We start from the raw sequence: 17,915 nt of genomic DNA, 5'->3' as shown, positions 1-17,915 counted from the left end.
GTTGTTTCTCTTACATATTCTCACTCCTCTCTTCCAGTTGCTGTTGTGCAGCAGTTCCCCCCCCCCCCTTCTTAAGTGTTATCACAGAGGTGCTATCACCATTGCTGATGGGCTCAGCTTTGGTCAGCAGCAGGTCCATCTTAAAGGTGACTGGCATTGGCTCTGACACAGGGAGGCTTCTAGCAGCTTCTCACAGAAGCCACCCCATGGCCCACCCTGCTACCAAAACCTGGCCATAGAAACCAAATACACGCAGTAAAACTGAGAAGCAATATAATTATCAGACACCAAACTGTGTGCGCAGGTTATGACCAATTTGAATTAATTGGCCAACAAAAAATTTATTAACAACCTCTGAGCACTTACAGCATAGAAAAAACCCACCAAACCACAGATAGATGGGTAGAACAAGCAAGACCAAGTTTGTATCTACTAAACAGTTTTGGTAATTAGCATAGTTTATCTTTGCAGACTCCAAAAGGACTGCTCCACTTTTTCAGTAATGGTGATCTTACATCATTCCAATGCTAATCCCATTATTAGCAGTTTGTACTTTCATGACATTTGTTAAACAGAACAAAAAAAAAAAATCACTGAAGGATGGGCAACAGTCATTTTAAGACTGTGTTTTCTATCTGTAGATGATGTTTCTATAACAAGTCTTTTAACTTTGCTTAAATTGCATACAAAGCCCAATACTAAATATTAACTAGCAACAACATAAGCCCTCAAAACAGATGATCCAAAAGTGTTTCTGAAATAAGCTTAGATCAGATCTTACTCTTCCATGAAAAGTAAAGCTATTTTAGACTGTTGAACACATTAATTTACACACCCCATGCATTTCCAAAGAGCTAGTTAAATCTTTTGTCTTTAAGATAAAGGCAGACTTCTGCATCTCCAAAAAGTAGATAATTCTCTCATCTCTGCCATCAACTGCAAAGTTAGAAATAAAAATACTTCACCTTCACTGGTAGTTGACCATGGCAAAACAAAGCTAGATAGAAAAAAATAGCTAGGTAGAAAAACTGATATAGTAACCAAATCCTTAGTTCCCAATGTCAATAAAACTACAATACAGTAATCAAGCAATCTACTACAAATTGAGGAAACACTTGTCCTCCAAAATTTAGATGTAGTGAAAGTACTGCCTATAGCATTTGGAAACATTTTAGTGAAAACTCCAGATTACTGCTTTCCTCTTTAAGGGGAGCCACAAAACAGGATGTTTGTCTGCTGATGCTCATGAAAACTCAAGCAGACCAAATGTTAATTAGTGCATAAAGAAATACTTTTTATAACTTAAAGCCACACTACAAGCTGTAACCATATATCTCAACAGTATGAGAACTGTATTTGACAGCAGCATTTGTCTAGTTAATCTAAACTTCTAGGATCAAAGTAAATCAACAGCTGGAGAAAAGAGTAAAATCAATCTGCTTGCCTGTTGGTGGGCACAGGTCTTCAACAGTTTATACCTTTGTTTCAGTACTAGAAAGCAAACTCAAACTTATTCTGATATACCTCTTCAGAAGTTGCAGTTTTACAGCCATACACCAATCAGTGGATACAACAGAAAATTTAAGACTATAAAAAATTACTCATTTTTATTGTAGCTCTTTGTTATTATAACACAAAGACTGTACTTCTGCGGGTGCAGTCAAAGCCCTATCAAAAATGATAACACATACACTATCACCATCAATTTCAATTAACTTGTTCCACTTTCAAATTAGCATGTTTCACCACTTATTGAAATAAAGACAAGATAAAATACAATAAAAATTTAGTTATATCAATAAAATTTACCTATGTTAAATGTGACTTTGCAAAATTGTAACTGCTTGAAAGAAGGTTGCTGCCCAAACTATGGGCAACTAAGATAAAGCTAGCTTACATAAACAAAAGGGACTGTCAGGGAAGGCAGGAAGGACTTCTAGCATGTAGCATTGCAAGGGAGACAGAAGAGGGGTGGGGGGAAACCTAAGCTGTTTGAAGTGATAAAACTTTACGTAACTACTCTATAGTAGTAAGAATAGGAGTTAGGTAACCAAATGTCTATTTAGATAAGGCAGACTTTGTAAAGAGTGTATGTGATAGTTAATTTTGAAACTCACTCCTTCAAATGTATAAAAAGCTGTTGTGTTTCTTTACTCGGTGGAATGTATGGGGGGGGGCAAAACCCCCTGCATCTCCCTGGCCATAATAAAAGTGTGCTTTACATATAGTTCAAAGATTTCTTTGAATCCTAACTAAGTTTAACTTTAGGTATTAATGCTGGTATTAACATATTACAAACAAGAGTCTTTATAGCTCTTTGTTAACACAGTCCTTCACTACTTGAAATGCATGCTGCTAATTAAAAGATCAAGTTGTTATCCAATGCTTAAGAAATTCTGTTTTTTCACTCCTTAAAGTCTAGGTATCACCTGACTGGGTTATAATACACTTTCCAGAATTTAATCTAATAACCAGGACGCTAAAATATGCCATTTAATATTTTGAATCACCAGTGAAAGTGAAGTTTTCAGAAAAGACAGATTACAGACTTCTCTAACTCTTCCCTACAAACTTTTCTACCAAGATCACTAAGTACCTAAGGCCTTACAAATTCAGTTGTACTACTCTGAAAAACAAGCTAATAGCACTATGTATCTGCTTTACCAAACTTTTTTCAGAAATTTGGGTCACATGGTTGAGCATATTAGCTTCTGCCTGTCACAAGGCTGCAGTGCGACAGACTAATCTAAAGACTCAGACATAAAACCTTGTCGACAGGGGCCTCAGAAATCAGCTCCTATTTATATCTCTGAAGGCTGCCAACTCCAACAACCCACAGAAGTGAAGCAGCCAAGCATGCTCACTGTAAGAGAAAAATACAAAATTCAATTAATATGACTACAGCTCCTTTTCTAGAGGAAAAGGGAATGCAGATACTTAAATTCAATCAAGAAAACTGCCTCATGATGCTGCATTATCTCAGACATTTTCATCTCTATTTCACAGCAAGAACAAAAAATCAGCTATGATCAGAGGCCTAACATATTATTACACACTCACAACCGTACAAATACATTCCCCAACCTTTTGGTTGAGTGGTTATAACCAAACCTTTGCAAAAAATATAATGAACTCTCCTAGCTCCAAAAAGAGCAAGTCTTAACCCTCAGAGATGTCCACGTTTAACCCTGACCTCCCAATATAAAAAGGAACTATTTTATTCAGTGTGTTAACTCAAACAGTAATTTACACCACTGACCTTCACAGTTATTGGCAAGTTTACCCACCCAAACTAAAAGTGGAACATAAATACTTTGTTATTATCACAGTTAACAGTCTCATAACTAAAACATCTTTTTAGTTCCAAATTACAACTGAGGCATAGTCAACTCTAATAACAGCAGATATTTAGATTATTTGAGCAGCAAATCTAATTAAGCTTTCGTGCACAACAAGTACACTTCCAAGAAACTACAACTTACGAACTATGTGACATGCATAATAAAAACGCTTCAAGTTACCCTAATATTTCATAGATTCATAGAATGGTTTGGGTTGGAAGGGACCTTAAAGATCATCCAAGTTTCAAACCCCCTGCCGTGGGCAGGGACACCTCCCACTAGACCAGTTAACTCAGGGCCCCATCCAACGTGGCCTTGAACACTTTCAAGGATGAGGCATCCACAATTTATCTGGGCAACTTGTTCTAGTGTCAGACCACCCTCACAGTCAAGAATTTCTTTCTTATATCTAATCTAAACGTACCCTCTTTCAGTTAAAAGCCATGCCTCCTTGTCCTATCACTCCATGGCCTTGTAAAAAGTCCCTCTCCAGCCTTTTCAGAGGCCCCATTTAGGTACCACATTAATTACTTAATATAATAAAGGGAATAAAAATACTAATTTTAAATCAATAATAAAACCTTAGATGGGGCTAAACTGGCTGGTTAAATAAATACTTATTTATCTGAATATCCCCGTCTAGAAAATGAACCATAAAAAAAAAAAAAAACAACCAAAAACACAAAACCAGCAAGGATATTCGAGGTATACGCCTCTCTAAAAGCGTTCTAGATGAAGCAAAAAGAAGAAATAAATGCGGATCAAACCCAGGCATTTCCTAGTGACAATTAAATGCAGCTCAGTAATCCAGACAAAAAGGGAGGCACCACCAAGTGCTCAAAGCTTGTTACGTTTTAGTCGCCATCGCCTCTACACACCAATGCCCTCCCCCAGGACACCAAAACACAAAAGATGTGGAAGCTGCCGGCCTAAGGCTTTTTTAACAAAAACCCAGCTCCTCTCTCAGCAGGACTGAGGAAGCCCTCGTTGTCTCGCTCCCTGCCTGCCCCACTAAGGAGGGAGTAGGGTGTACGCCATCCTGGCCCGGCGGCTTCCCACCGCAGCACCCATCGCGTCAGAGTCCGCCAGATAAAACAACAGACGCCCTGCCGCTTCTCGCCTCGCGAAAGGCAGCAAAAACGCCTTTGGGAGGCCCAAGCACCCCCCGCGCCGCTCGTCTGGGCACACCGCCACCGCACTAACAGCTCTCAGAAATCGAGTTCACATCCTCCCCCAGTCACCCTTCAGTGTCCGTGTACCTGCTCCAGGCAGGGGGTGGAGCGAGACACCCCACGGCCGATGTCGGAGGCGCTGCAGATGGCTTCGGACTGTTTCTAGGAGAACGAAGGGCAAGAGGACGTGGGGCACGAAGCTGGTGGTGCCACCACCGCTTCCTTTCTGCGGCAGCGGCGCGTAACGAAACGCGCGACGCACAGGAGAAAGACGAAAGGAAGGCGCAAGAAAAAGAAAGAATTGAGGAAGAAGGGTGGAGGAAGGAGGGACCTGAACCCGCCGGTCCGCTCGCGTCAGCTCCGCCTCCTCCTGGCTGTTGCTGAGGCCTACATGCCAGTGCGCTCCCACGCGAGGGGAAAGAGAGGATGAGATATTTACGAGGCGGCTCAAAATACCGCCGCCATTGCCTGCGGAGTCACGAACCTCCCCCTCTCCAAGACTAGGGACTATAGAGGAATGGACAGAGACCCCGCACGTCATCTGCTCTCCCGGGGGTGGGAAAACGGAAGGAGCAGTAACAACTGTCTCGCATGGCTTCACCCCGCCCACGGAAGTAAGATGGAGCTGCGCGCAGAGAAAACAAAGCCTTTCCCCCTCTACTTGCCTTAATAACAGACACCTCCGCCCTTAATTAACGTTGCCATTTAAACTTGAACCTGTAGTGGTGTCACAGGTGAATTAACAAGAGAAGTCATCGTTGTGGGGTTAACTAAAAGGGTTTTATTAATGATTTAACCAGATTCAAATGATAGTTAATGATTGAATAAAAATTAAATAATAATAAAAATTACAAAAAACTGCTGCCATACAGGAGAGCTCAATGGGTTTAAGGGGGCTACAGATATTTATAGTATAAAGTGATTGACTTGTAGTCAAACCCCCTTTGGTGTACGTGCAGGAGTGCAGTTGGAGCAGTTTTAGTTTTGTCTAGTCCCAGCTCAGGCTGGTGTTGTTAGCTCCTGATAGACTCCTTAGTTCCTGAGAAGATATGACCTAGCACAATTCTCAAGGTCTGCACATTAAGGATGATTTCCCTGAGGCTGAGTTGTTGGTGATGCCTGAACCAAAGTACTGTTCACTCACATCCATCATAAGCAGCCATTAGTATTTTTTAACCTTGCACTCCTGTTTTATCTATCTTCTGGATTCATTGGCTATTGTCTACTTAAAAAAAAAAAAAAAAGATTATCTGATAATGACTTCTTCCCCACTGTGAGAGCAGCACAGGGTAGCTTATAGCTTCAAACCACTGTCAATAGGTATAGGAGTGATTACTCTGTCATAGTAAATTAAAGGCAATTAAAATGTTTGTAAGGTAGTATTTCTAGAAAATGGAAGATAAACATACCATGCTTACATTACTACATGTATCTTAGGAATAGAAGATCTGTAAAATTCAAAGTTGCTTTAGATAAATGGTCTAGATAATTCAACTTTGCTTAAATGCAGTTTCTACCATATTCTATTGATTTTCTGAGACTACAATATATTTTTGGGCCTCTTTAAAGCATTTAATCTGAAAAAAACCCAGCTAGAATTGGAAGGTATGGCTTTACAGGTAGTACACCACTGAAATCATTAGAAAAACCTTTTTGTCTGACATGCCTTCTAGAGCTGATCTCTTTCCTTGTTTGTCAAAGGGATGTCTCCTGACACTCAAAAGCTTCTATCACAGATAGATAAAATTTTCAAGTAAATGTAACTATACTGTGCTGAAAGACAGCAAGCTCTGTAAAAGTATAGGGCACTAATAATGAAACTCCAACACATAAAAGCAGCATGCAGAGGATGAAAGCAGAGACAAACTACAGAGGAGAAACTGAGAAACATTGAACAGACATATAGGGATGGTATCAGGAAAGTTAAAGCTCTGTTGGAGTTAAGACTTGCAAGAAATGTCAAGAGCAACAGGAAGAGCTTTGTTAGGAAAATTGTATTTCCTAACGATTGTACCAATCTGTCTTTATAGTATGAAATTGTATTAGCTTTTTAAGAGATATATATTTTACATTGTATATTGCATGAACATTGTTAAGTCAGCATAACTTAAGGGCCCCAGCTCACTGTAAGGAGGAGAAGGACAGCTGCCACATTGAAGATAAGGACCTTTTGTTTCTCAAAATCCACAAGGAAGGAAGGATATCCCTGGACTACTGAGATAATGCCAGCATCCTAGCCCCTCCAAACACCTCTCTGAAACCGTCCCATTATCTGGCATCATAGACAAGTAACTGTAGCAGGACCAACTCCAGGGATACCTAGATCAAGAAGCACGTGGATGATGACGACATATAATTGTAGTTGCTTTTCAAAATAGTTGTGTGTGTGGCCAAATCATGTTGTACTTGAATGTTTGAAAGTTATAAGAATCGCATAAAACTGCATTCAGGGTGCCCTGATTTGAATGAGACACTTCATGTACATGAATAAAGAATTTCTCTTGCAGATCTATACTTTGTGTCCTAGCCTCTCTCCTCAGTCAGCATGGGACAGTTGTGAAATTTTCATGACAGTTTGGCAACCCAGTTGGGATTTAGCCAACTCAATCCAATGTCTCACTACTGCCTGGATCCCAACAATCTGCCCTGCTGGCCTGTGAGTGAGTTCACCTCGAGATACTCAGGCATAGGAGTAGTGTAGTGTGGATCTTGCTTGGTGGTAAGGTGATTTTTTTATAATAATGGGATGAGGATAAAGTATAATGAAGTCATCACTGATAAATGAATTGTTACAACACCAGAAATCTATTGATGGAGCAGGTGGGTTGTCAAAAGCCCAAGCTATAAAACTATGTCAGGAAAATTGGCCGGAAGTGCCTACCTTTGGTGATGCGGACCAAAAGTGGCCACAGTCTGATTCTTTTGATATTATTAAGCTGAGCTATTTATGCCAGCTAATGAGCCAGGATGGGACCCCGATTTACCATCTGATAGAGATATGCTACAAAGGGTGAAAAGCAGACTGTTAGAACTGTCAGGATAGCATGTACTTGGCACTGGTGAGGCTGCACCTTGAATCCTGTGTTCAGTTTTGGGCCTCTCACTACAAGAAAGACATTGAGGTGCTGGAGCTTGTCCAGAGAAGGGCAACAAAGCCAGTGAAGAGTCTGGAGCACATGTCTTATGAAGAGCAGCTGAGGGAACTGGGGTTGTTTAGCCTGGAGAAAAGGAGGACCTTATTAGTCTCTACAACTGCCTGAAAGGAGGTTGTAGCAAGATGGGTGTCTGTCTCCTCTCCCAGGTAACAAGTGACAGGACAAGAGAAAATGGTCTCAAGTTGTGCCAGGGGAGGTTTACGTTGGATATAAAGAAGAATTTCTTCTTTATGCCTGACCTGGGTGGTCAGGCATTGAAACAAACTGCCCAGGGATGTGCTGAAATCACTATCCCTGGAAGTGTTCAAAAATGCGAAGATGTGGAACTGAGGGACATGGTTCAGTGGTGAACACAGCAGGTGCTAGGTTAATGTTTGGACTCAATGATCTTAGAGGTCTGTCCTGGGTTACACAGAGATTCTGGTATCCACCTTTTCTCTTTTCCCCAAATATGCCTACTAATTTAGACTGAGGTGGGAATTCAGGATAAGGGTGGTACTATTATCCTAGGAGAAGAATGTATCCACAAGTGTGAAAGACTGGAATGCTGACGACTCAAACAATCCAGATGTTGAGGGCGTACACACCTGCCACCTCAGGCTATGAGGTGGGTGTTGTTTCACACACACACGCGCGCGCGCACACGCACATGCACACACAACCTGAAGATATTAATCTCTGCTGATGGACCATAATGGATCCACCTGTGCTGACATAACAGGCAGCTGTAACATCTTAGAAGGTGTCAAAGACTCCTGAAATGTCCCATGATCCAGTATTACATCACCCAGTGAAAAACTCCCTGCGCCAGGGGAGGTACTGGAGGTGTTCCCACCTACCCTGAGCCCAGTAAAAGATCACACTCAGACTTCACTCAACATCTGGGGTCTTCTTCCCTCACTACATGGGATTTCTACCACCTGCAGTTTCTCCCACCACCTCAATGGATCTGGACTGTGATCACCACTTTGACCAACAAACATTGAAATTGCAATGACCAAGTCTTATTGCTGGATCCAACAGGTATCTTGTGGGTACTTACAGTTGTCTGGGGGGTCTGCAGCCCTGCTCCAACTGCCTGTACCAGCACTGCAGCCTCACTCCAACCATTCCTTCCAGGATTTTTCTGGGTGGGGGGAGACCAGCCACTATTTCATTTTGGTCCAGTGGGTGGGGGCTTGGGAAGTTTCTCCTCACTGCTTAACTTAACCCAGTTTTATCAGTATTGTTATTAACATTCTTCTTGGTAAAGAGTTATTTTTTCACTTACATCTGTGTGTATTTGGTCTCTTTCTATTTATTGGAGAAAAACATGGGCATTGAATCCAAGGGAAGAGACTTCTGAGGTCTCTGCTCCTCCAAATTGTCTCAAATCAAGACAAGGTCTTTTCTAACCTAAACGATTCTATGATTCTCCTTCAGTAGTTTCCATAAATTCTTGTAGTGGACTCCATACATCTGCCTTCCATGTCTGATGCTTTCCTATAATGTGGTAGGACCCATCAGTAAATAAGGCAGTTTGCTTCTCACTTTTTTTTATTATACAATTGTGCCTCTTCAGTACGTCATATCCTTCTCTGGTGACATTCCAAAGTCTTGGCCTTCTGTCCAGTCCATGATCATTTCCAAGATTCCTGGATGACGGGGGTTTCTTATTTGAGCTTGATGTGTGATCAGTGTGACCATGTAGCGTCAGTTTCATGATGTGTAGAGGGGTCCCTCCCTTTGAACATCTAACCCAACACGGGTAACAGGGGTGTCAGGAGGAGCTGGGCTTCAGTACCAATCACCTCTGAAGCAGCTTGAACCCCTTCATAAGCTGCATCTGTTTTTCAGTTGGAGTATTGCAGGTCTCAGATGCTCTGTATCCCTGACTCCAAAAGCCTAGGGGTCAACCTTGAGTCTCCCCTGGTGCTTTCTACCAGAGGCTCCAGGTCAGGCCATTCTCCTTAGCTGCAGTGTACAGCACATTTTTTACATCTTAGCCTGTTGAGACTGGCCTGAGAGCTACAGCATGAACTATTTCCTGTTTGATTTGTTGAAAGGCTTGTCTTTGTTCAGGGCCCCATTTGAAATCATTATTATCCTGGGTTGTTTGGTAGTGGGGGTTGACAATTGGACTGTAATTTGGAATGTGCATTCTCAAAAATCCCCCAATGTCTAAAAAAGCTTGTGTTTCTTTCTTGTTTGTTGATGGAGACATTGATGTTATTTTGTTAATTACATCTCTTGGGATCTGATTACATACGTCTTGCCATTTTATTCCTAAAAGCTGGATCTCCTGTGCAGGCCCCTTTACATTCCTCTGTTTTATGGAAAAACCAGCTTTCAGAAGGATTTGGACTATTTTCTTCCTTTTCTGAAAAACTACTTCTGCTGTATTGCCCCACACAGTGATATCATTAATGTATTGCAGGTGTCCCAGAGTTTCACCCTGTTCCAGTGCAGTCTGGATCAGTCAATGGCAGATGGTAGTGCTTTGTTTCCACTCCTGGGGCAGTTGATTCCAGGTTTTCCTGACACCCTTCCAAGTGAAAACAAACTGGACTGAACTCTGCTGCCAAAGAGATTGAGAAAAATGCATTAGCAATATCAATTGTGGCACCACTGGGCTACCTCTGACTCCACTGACTGATGTCTAGATGGTTCCCAAGCAGCAATTGGCCCCTTCTGGCCAATGTCCCCCAGTTTATATACTTGGCATGATGTTCTATGGTGTGGAATATCCCTTTGGCCAGTTTGGGTCAGCTGTTCTGGCCATGCTCTCTCACAGCTTCTTGTGCACCTGCTTACTGGCAGAGCATGCGACACTGAAAAGTCCTTGACTCAGGGTAAGCACTGCTCAGCAACAGCCAAAACATCAGTGTGTTATCAGCATTATTCTCATTCTGAATTCAAACCACAGCATTGTACCAGCTACTATCTAAAAAATGGACTCTACCCCAGCCAAAATCAGGACATAGTCATAGTTCCCCACAGAGTGGTACCAGATCCTTCCACAATTATTGCATTAATTCCAGTGAACTCTAAATGGTACTGTTATGGATTTATGCACACCAGCCACCATAACAGGGTCTGACCATAGGATAGCACTGAAAAATATGATGTCCGAGTGAAGGTTTCAAATTCCTGTATTATTAGTTCTCAGGTGACAGCTTGAGCTGGGAGCTTCTGGAGAGGGCCCCTTACCCCAGCTTGCACCACTCAATTATACCTGTACCACCCAGCACCTGATCCCCAAGTCCAATCACTTAATTCTGGTTGGTGATCTCTTTCTTATTGACTTTCACTGTTGCTGGACTGACCTTCTTCTGAAGTTACCTCATTCCCTTGGAATTGTTTCCTTGCTCCTTATCTTCTTCATTCCACTCACACCTGCCAGATTCATCTAGTTCTGTGCTAGTTTCATTAGTTTTATCAAAAAGTTTATTCTTGGTCAGCTCTTGTGGCCTAAGGCTTTGACTACTTCAGTTACTAGGATTAGGCTAAATGTGACTATTTGGAGAGAAGAATGCAGTTAATCAAATTTCTTTTATATCAACCATGATCACTTTGCTTCAATTAGGCTAAACTTTAATTATTTCTTTTATTTTTAACAATCTCCTTTGATTTGTCTAGCTGTACTCTTTTCTGCACTTCTTTTTCTCTCTGTCTTTAAAAATACCTGCTGAAAAGAAATTTTACAGATATTTGAAAGGAAATAGTTCTGGAAAAGTCAAGGTTACCTTTTCTGCAACAAAAAGTCTTTTAATAAAAAAAAAAAATCCACTAAGTTTTAGAAAACTTTTGGACTGCTGTTTTTTCTTTTCATTTTTTTCCTTACTGTAACTCTTTGTTGTGAGTGTGAAATGTCTTTTGATTCCTTACTTTTTTCATTGGTCTGGAATATTTCCGGTCCATGTACATTATCCAAGATAAATTGCTAACTACTTTGAAATCTGTGTTGTTTTGTGGTTGTTTTTTGGAGGGTTTTTAATTGATCCATCTAGAACTGTTCACTGTTTTAATATACTCTTACTCTATGGTGAAATTAATTATTCTAAATTAAATAGCTAGAGCATTTTTTCTACCTCTATATTATGGTATCATTATTTCTCATGTTAGTAAATAATAATAACTGATGGATTTTCTGTTTGGGTTGCCTGTATTTCTGAGTTTAAAAATGCAGGAGCTTAGTGCAGAATGAATGCTTACATTGTGTCAGGACCCATCAGTAGGGGGCATGATGTTCATTGTAAACTCAGCAGGCTGAAGAAAGACACTGGACCATGTGTCAGAGAACTCTTTTATGCTTTATTGTATAATCATCTTATCTCCAAAAACCAGCCCACTGTTTAGTCTCAAAAGTGTTGGCTAACAAGTACTTAAATTTTACAATACACTTCTCAAAAGTGATGGCTAATAAGCCCTTCATTTTTACAGTACGCTTCAATAAGTTCTCAACTCCCACAACAAACTTCTCAAAAGTGCTGGCTAACAGCAACAACACACTTCCACAAGCTCCCCACTCCCCCAATAAAGTTCAGTATGGAATACGGGGTAGAATATGAAATCTGCACTTTGCCCAGGCAAAACAAGGGAGGAGAGAAATAAAGGCAGAAGAGAGAGAACAAAGAATATCACCAGTCCTTAGATCCCACCTTGGTCCTGCCACATGGATAGTCTGGAGCTGGGGTAGCGAGACAAAGAAAGTGAAAGAGTTAAAAAGGAGAAGGAGGAGACCTGATTCGCTTTTTCTTATAGTTAATCGCTTTTTCTTATAGTTAATCGGGTGTATGCCTCTTATGTAAACTATAGTTTTCACACACATTTTGTTCATGCATGTGCAACCAGCTCTTTTGAGCCCTCCAGGAGGTGAGTTGGGCAGGGGTGGGGCGGGGGGCAGGGAGATTGAGACTCATGCTCACTGTGGAGCAGGAAGTTGACTCAGCACAGCACTGCTACACCTCCATGGGACTCTCTCTTTTGATCATACCTTTGTTGTCAAAACAGCCAGAATGTTTGAGGAAAAACATGTTTATGCCTGGTCTTTCACACATTGTTTAATGGTTGGCTAATATGTTGGTAGTTTTGTAATAGAAGGGTTAACTTTGTTCATAAAATCTTATGTGTATGAGGGAATAAGAAACTTATAATTAAACAAAATAAGTTTCACAGACATCCTGTTAATCAAGCAAGTGTCAGTAAAAGTAATTGCACACATCTTGCGAAGCAAACAAGTGTCAGTATTGGTGGAATTCACAACTGATAAGAACTACGGCTTTCATCCCTGATGGATTCCAGAAGGCAGATAACAACCACTTAACAACAAGCCACTCACTCGCAACCACAACACAGACTTACATTCAAAATCCGGGACTTGAAACTGTATAAAAAGAGACATTTGCTGCATTTTGGTGTGTGTCTCGGGTGGAGCACTGATTTCTCAGACCACCCAGTGCTGTTTTGCTTTATTATCACTTGCTTAATAAATATATCAATGTTTAATTGGAATTGAGTTGTCTAAATTCTTGTATCAATTTATAACAATTTGGTGCTGAAACCTGGGATTCAAGTTGCTTTGGTGCGGACCCCTACAGACAGGGAGATGCCCTATCTCTGGATAGCCCTGCTCTGAAGGCTGTTCTCACCAAACCCTGGATCAATGAACCTAGTAAAATTTTGATAATGAAGCAAAAGAATCTGCAGACCCCTTAAATTTTGTGCACGAAGACCCCAGGGAGGGGTAAGTATAGAGTTTTCATTTTGTGGAACCGTTTGGTCAGGGAGGTAACGTGTGCCTGTGTGAGAGGTCTCGGTACGAGACCAAGCAAGTGTGGACTATCTAGTAGTGCAGTTCTCATAGCCCGCGAGGGAGCGAGACATGACCGAGAGGAAGCAAGTGTGTGTACGTTTCAAGGCACCTTAGAAGATAGGACAAAAGAAAAGCAATCCTTCTGATCCCATGGGGAAAGGAAAACAGAATAAGTTACCCGATATTCCCCCACAAAGCCCATTAGGATTAAGGATAAAACACTGGGGTGATTCCCGTAGGAGGAAAAGTAAATCTAAGGAAAAGATGATACATTATTGTATCGAAGTTTGGGGAGGGAAGCCACTGTCTAATCCCCATGTTATATGACCCGTATTCAGGTCTTCCGAGAATTGGGTATGTCAGCACTTGAACACATGGATAAATAATAAAGAACCCCCGGTCACCCATGAGGAAAGCCCAAAACCCCAGATGAAGATCCCTTATGGCCCCCCCCATATCCCTCATTACCCCCCCCTTCCACAAATCCCTCTTCAATTTCCTTCAGTTGCTGTTCCCGCAGCACCGTTGAATCCCCCATTACCCCCCCCACAGCACTACTGAATCCCCCGTTACACCCTCCCATCTGCAGATCTCATTGCCTTGTCAGATCAAAGGTGTGAGAGTCCCAAAACCACTAAGACTCCTAGGAGGAAATGGACAACCCTGAGAGAAGTCAGAGCTTTATTATTAGAAAACCTCTTGGGAATAACAAAACAGTTAAACCAAGTTTTAAGACCTAATATCTACACCTGGGAGGGAATGCAGTCCAACACCCCTCCCAGTGGGAACCATGACTCAACCCTAAATTGGCAACACATAGCTAATTATTATACTTCATTGATCTGGAGAATTAAAGAGACTGTCCCCCATGAACAAAATGTTGTAAAAGCATTCGAAAATCAACAAAAAAAAAAAGAAACACCTAGAGCATGGTTAAAAAGACTGAAAAAAAATTACAACAATATTTAGACATTATTCCTAACACCCCAACTAGTCAAATATTACTAAAAATCCACTTTGTAAATCATGCCTAGAATGATATTAGAACAGAACTAAAGAAATTAAGTGAATGGCAAAACAGAGGACTCAAAGACTTACTGAAAGAAGCCCAAAAAGTATACATGAACAGGCCTCAACGAATTGGCCCAAAAGTCCAAGGGATAAAACGTTTTTATTGTAAAAAAAAAAAAAAAAAGTCATCTAAAAAAAAAAATTGTCCAAAAACACAGAGAGAACTAAAACCATTTAAATAAGCTGAAAAAGATAGAGAGTGTCAAGAGTTTTATTATTTATTTCCTGGGACTACAACATCATAACAAGCTCTTAATAAAACTAAATTTAAAAAACCAGGTAAAGTAAATGAAACAAAGAGGGAAAAATTTACCAAGCTTCTCGTAAAACAAGTTTAAATCTAACAACAAAAATTGTGCCAAGACTGAGACCACAGTGTCGAGAACTGAGAAAAGGGAGGGTGTCGTGGTTTTGTTTTGGGTCAATTTGCTTTCACATCCCCCACACAATTACTATTAGTTGAGAGAAGGTTTATGCAGACAAAAGAGACAGAATTTGGGGAAAATAATATGAACGTTTATTACTAGTAAAACAAAAACTACTAAAGAACTATATCTATAACAATTCTACTTAAGTAAAAATGTTATGTATTTATGGAAATACTTCTCCTCCCTTTATACCAGTCTAAGGAGGAGAAGCAGTCTCATTCTCTATTTTTGGAGTTCCAGGTCTCCTCAATAATTCTGCAGCACTCTCGTCGCAGTTGGAATTCCTTCATCTCTCTCTCATTCTGTGTCGGCCTCCAGGGCTGGACCTACTCCCCTTCTGGGCTAAGACTGGAGGCTGGGAGGTTACCCAGGCCTTGAAGGTTTTTCTTCCATAGGCTTGCAAGGGGACACTTGCTTACTATGGATCTTCTTCCACGGAGTTACAGGGGATAATGGCTTATAAGTCCACCCCTGTTCCCTATGGAGGCCCCTTCCCATGGGAGCACAGTCCTTGATAGACTTCTCGGCATGGGTCTAGCATGGATCTCACACTCGGATCCTAACATCCCATCTGGACTGTCTCGCTCCAGCATGGGTTTCCCTCAGGGTCACAAATCTTCAGCACCAGCATCATGGATCTCTCACTGAGATCCCAACATCCCACCTGAGCCATCTCGCTCCAGCGTGGGTTTTCTCAGGGTCACAAATCTCCAGTAGCAGCAGCATAGATTTCTCACTCAGATCCCAAGCTTACCCAAGTCATCTTTCGCTCCGGCGTAAGTCTCATCTCTCTCAGGGTAACAAATTTTCAACAGAATTCTGCCTTATTTAAGTTCCTCTCATGAAGTCTCGGTTCTCTGGTACATCCACAAGGTCCTTTGTGAACCGCATAGGGGGTCTCCTCATCCCAACAAACTTCCACAGGTAGCAGGGTTTTATTTTTCAGTCTTTTCCCTGCTGAAGGGAGAGAGCAAAAAAGGGGAAGAAACAAACCCCCCTTTGCACAGTTCTTCTTTCTCCTCCGGCTGCCAGTTTTGACATTGGAGGTCCCTTATCTCTTTGGTGGAATTTCTCTGCAGCTGTTTCTCGTCCAAGCAGTTCGTCTTTTAAAGTTTTTTTTTCTTCACTCTCTTACAGAAGAGAAGGGAGGGGCTTCAGTGCTACACTTGACCCCGGCCCAGGGCCGGGGGAGGAGGGGGCCTGGCCCTCCTCAGGCCCACCGCTCTTCTACATGGCTGCTGCCCCTAATTTCAACTGCGCAATCCCCTTCTCTTCTGTTTTCTTAAATATGTAATTAGCAAAGGTGTTACCGAGAGTTTTAATTGGCTTCTTATTCTGAAATTCACTTCGACAAAAACATTATCACCCCCAGGGGCTGACTGACTGGGCAAAACCACAACAGAGGGGGGCGAGAGAGCTGAAGAAACAGTGTCTCCTGTGATGAAAGGAAAAGTCTGCAGCTTTAGTTTTGATGACTTGGGAAGAGGGAAGTTACTTCTGTAGTCTTTAAAAGGAAGGATAAAAACAGTGTTGGAATCAATAGAGAGAGAAGGAAAGAACTGCATGTACTAGGCTGAGAAGGTCAGAGAGAAGGGAAAAATAGTGCTTCCCCTCTCCAGACGAGCTAGGGAAAGAGGATGGGGCTTCGAATTGATTGATTAGTTAATACTTTTATTAGAAATCTGGGTTGAAATTAGAAACTCTGATATAGTAAGTCTGTGGTTGTATTTGCCAGTGTGGCATAAGAAAGTGTTGTGTAATTTTACTGTCAGAAACTTCATTTTTAAAGAAAGTGCAACAGAACCATTGTTAATATCATAGGCTATTATGATCATAGTTCGTATAGATGTATTAAATAATAAGCTAACATTGCTTTCATTATATGTGTCTGTGCCTTTAAATATTCTCACAAAACTAAAATAATGCCAATTATTTGTTATCTTAAGATATGTACACAGAAATAATTTTGATGTATATTCTATACTGAAAACCATACTTTTAACAAAAACTTCAGTATTAAGATCACCTTTACTTCTTCTCCCTTCCACCTCAAGAGGAAACTTTGTGTACATCGTGTGTAGATTGAGTGCCCATTAGTTACATCAGACCTAATCTACCCTAATTCCACTAAGAAAATGTTTCTTCTCACTAACCCTATGAAGTAACTTCCAGACTGTTTACTACCAATCTGTTTATATTACCCTGTATAAGATGTGAACATATCTTAAAGAATTGACTGAAATGCCCTTGATAGAAAAAAATATATTGGTGTTTATATGATGAATACATATATTTTTATTTTTTTTTCCATAAACTTATTTGGCGTATTTCTTTTAGAAGTTCCTAGCCTGGAGGGAGCTCTAAAGGAGAACTACCTGGCAGGGCAGATACAACTGCCCTGAGTCAAGTTTCATTTATATGGATTGCGGGGAAAAGAAAGAAAGAAGTACTTTCTTTTTCCTTACTAAACACAGCCTTGAAGTAAAAAGTAATTTTGACGTTTGTTTTATACTGAAACCCATGTTGTTAAAGTGAGGAGAGATGATGTGACAACCCAAGTAAACAGAATTGTATTTATGAGCTAAAGTCTGCTGCTGGCCCTCAGCAGATCACTGTAGTGGCTGAGGATAATTATATTAATTCCTGTGTACTCTCATATTCAAAACCTCTCTGTGTCCTGATCGGGCTCAGTGTGAAAGTAGAGGGGGCTGTGGCAGGATTGAGGAGAAAGCAAAGGGGGACCTTGACCCAAACAGCACCCTTAGATTTCAAAATGCATAAGATAAACCCTGGGGATTGGGAAGTAAGCATCTTTAACCCCTTGTTGAGAGGGTCCATTCCAGGAACTGCACACAATGGAGACTGCGGTCCATACTGCAGAGTGAGGATGGACGCATGCCTCCCGAATCGAAGGACCTCTCCCAAGTGACCATTGGACTGCGGAAAGGACTACG

The sequence above is a fragment of the Empidonax traillii genome, unplaced genomic scaffold (genome assembly GCF_003031625.1).
Source record: "Empidonax traillii isolate 1590-97213 ecotype Southwest subspecies unplaced genomic scaffold, ASM303162v1 scaffold1127:size221337, whole genome shotgun sequence".
NCBI lineage: Eukaryota > Metazoa > Chordata > Aves > Passeriformes > Tyrannidae > Empidonax > Empidonax traillii.
This window is presented reverse-complemented; position numbering follows the sequence as displayed.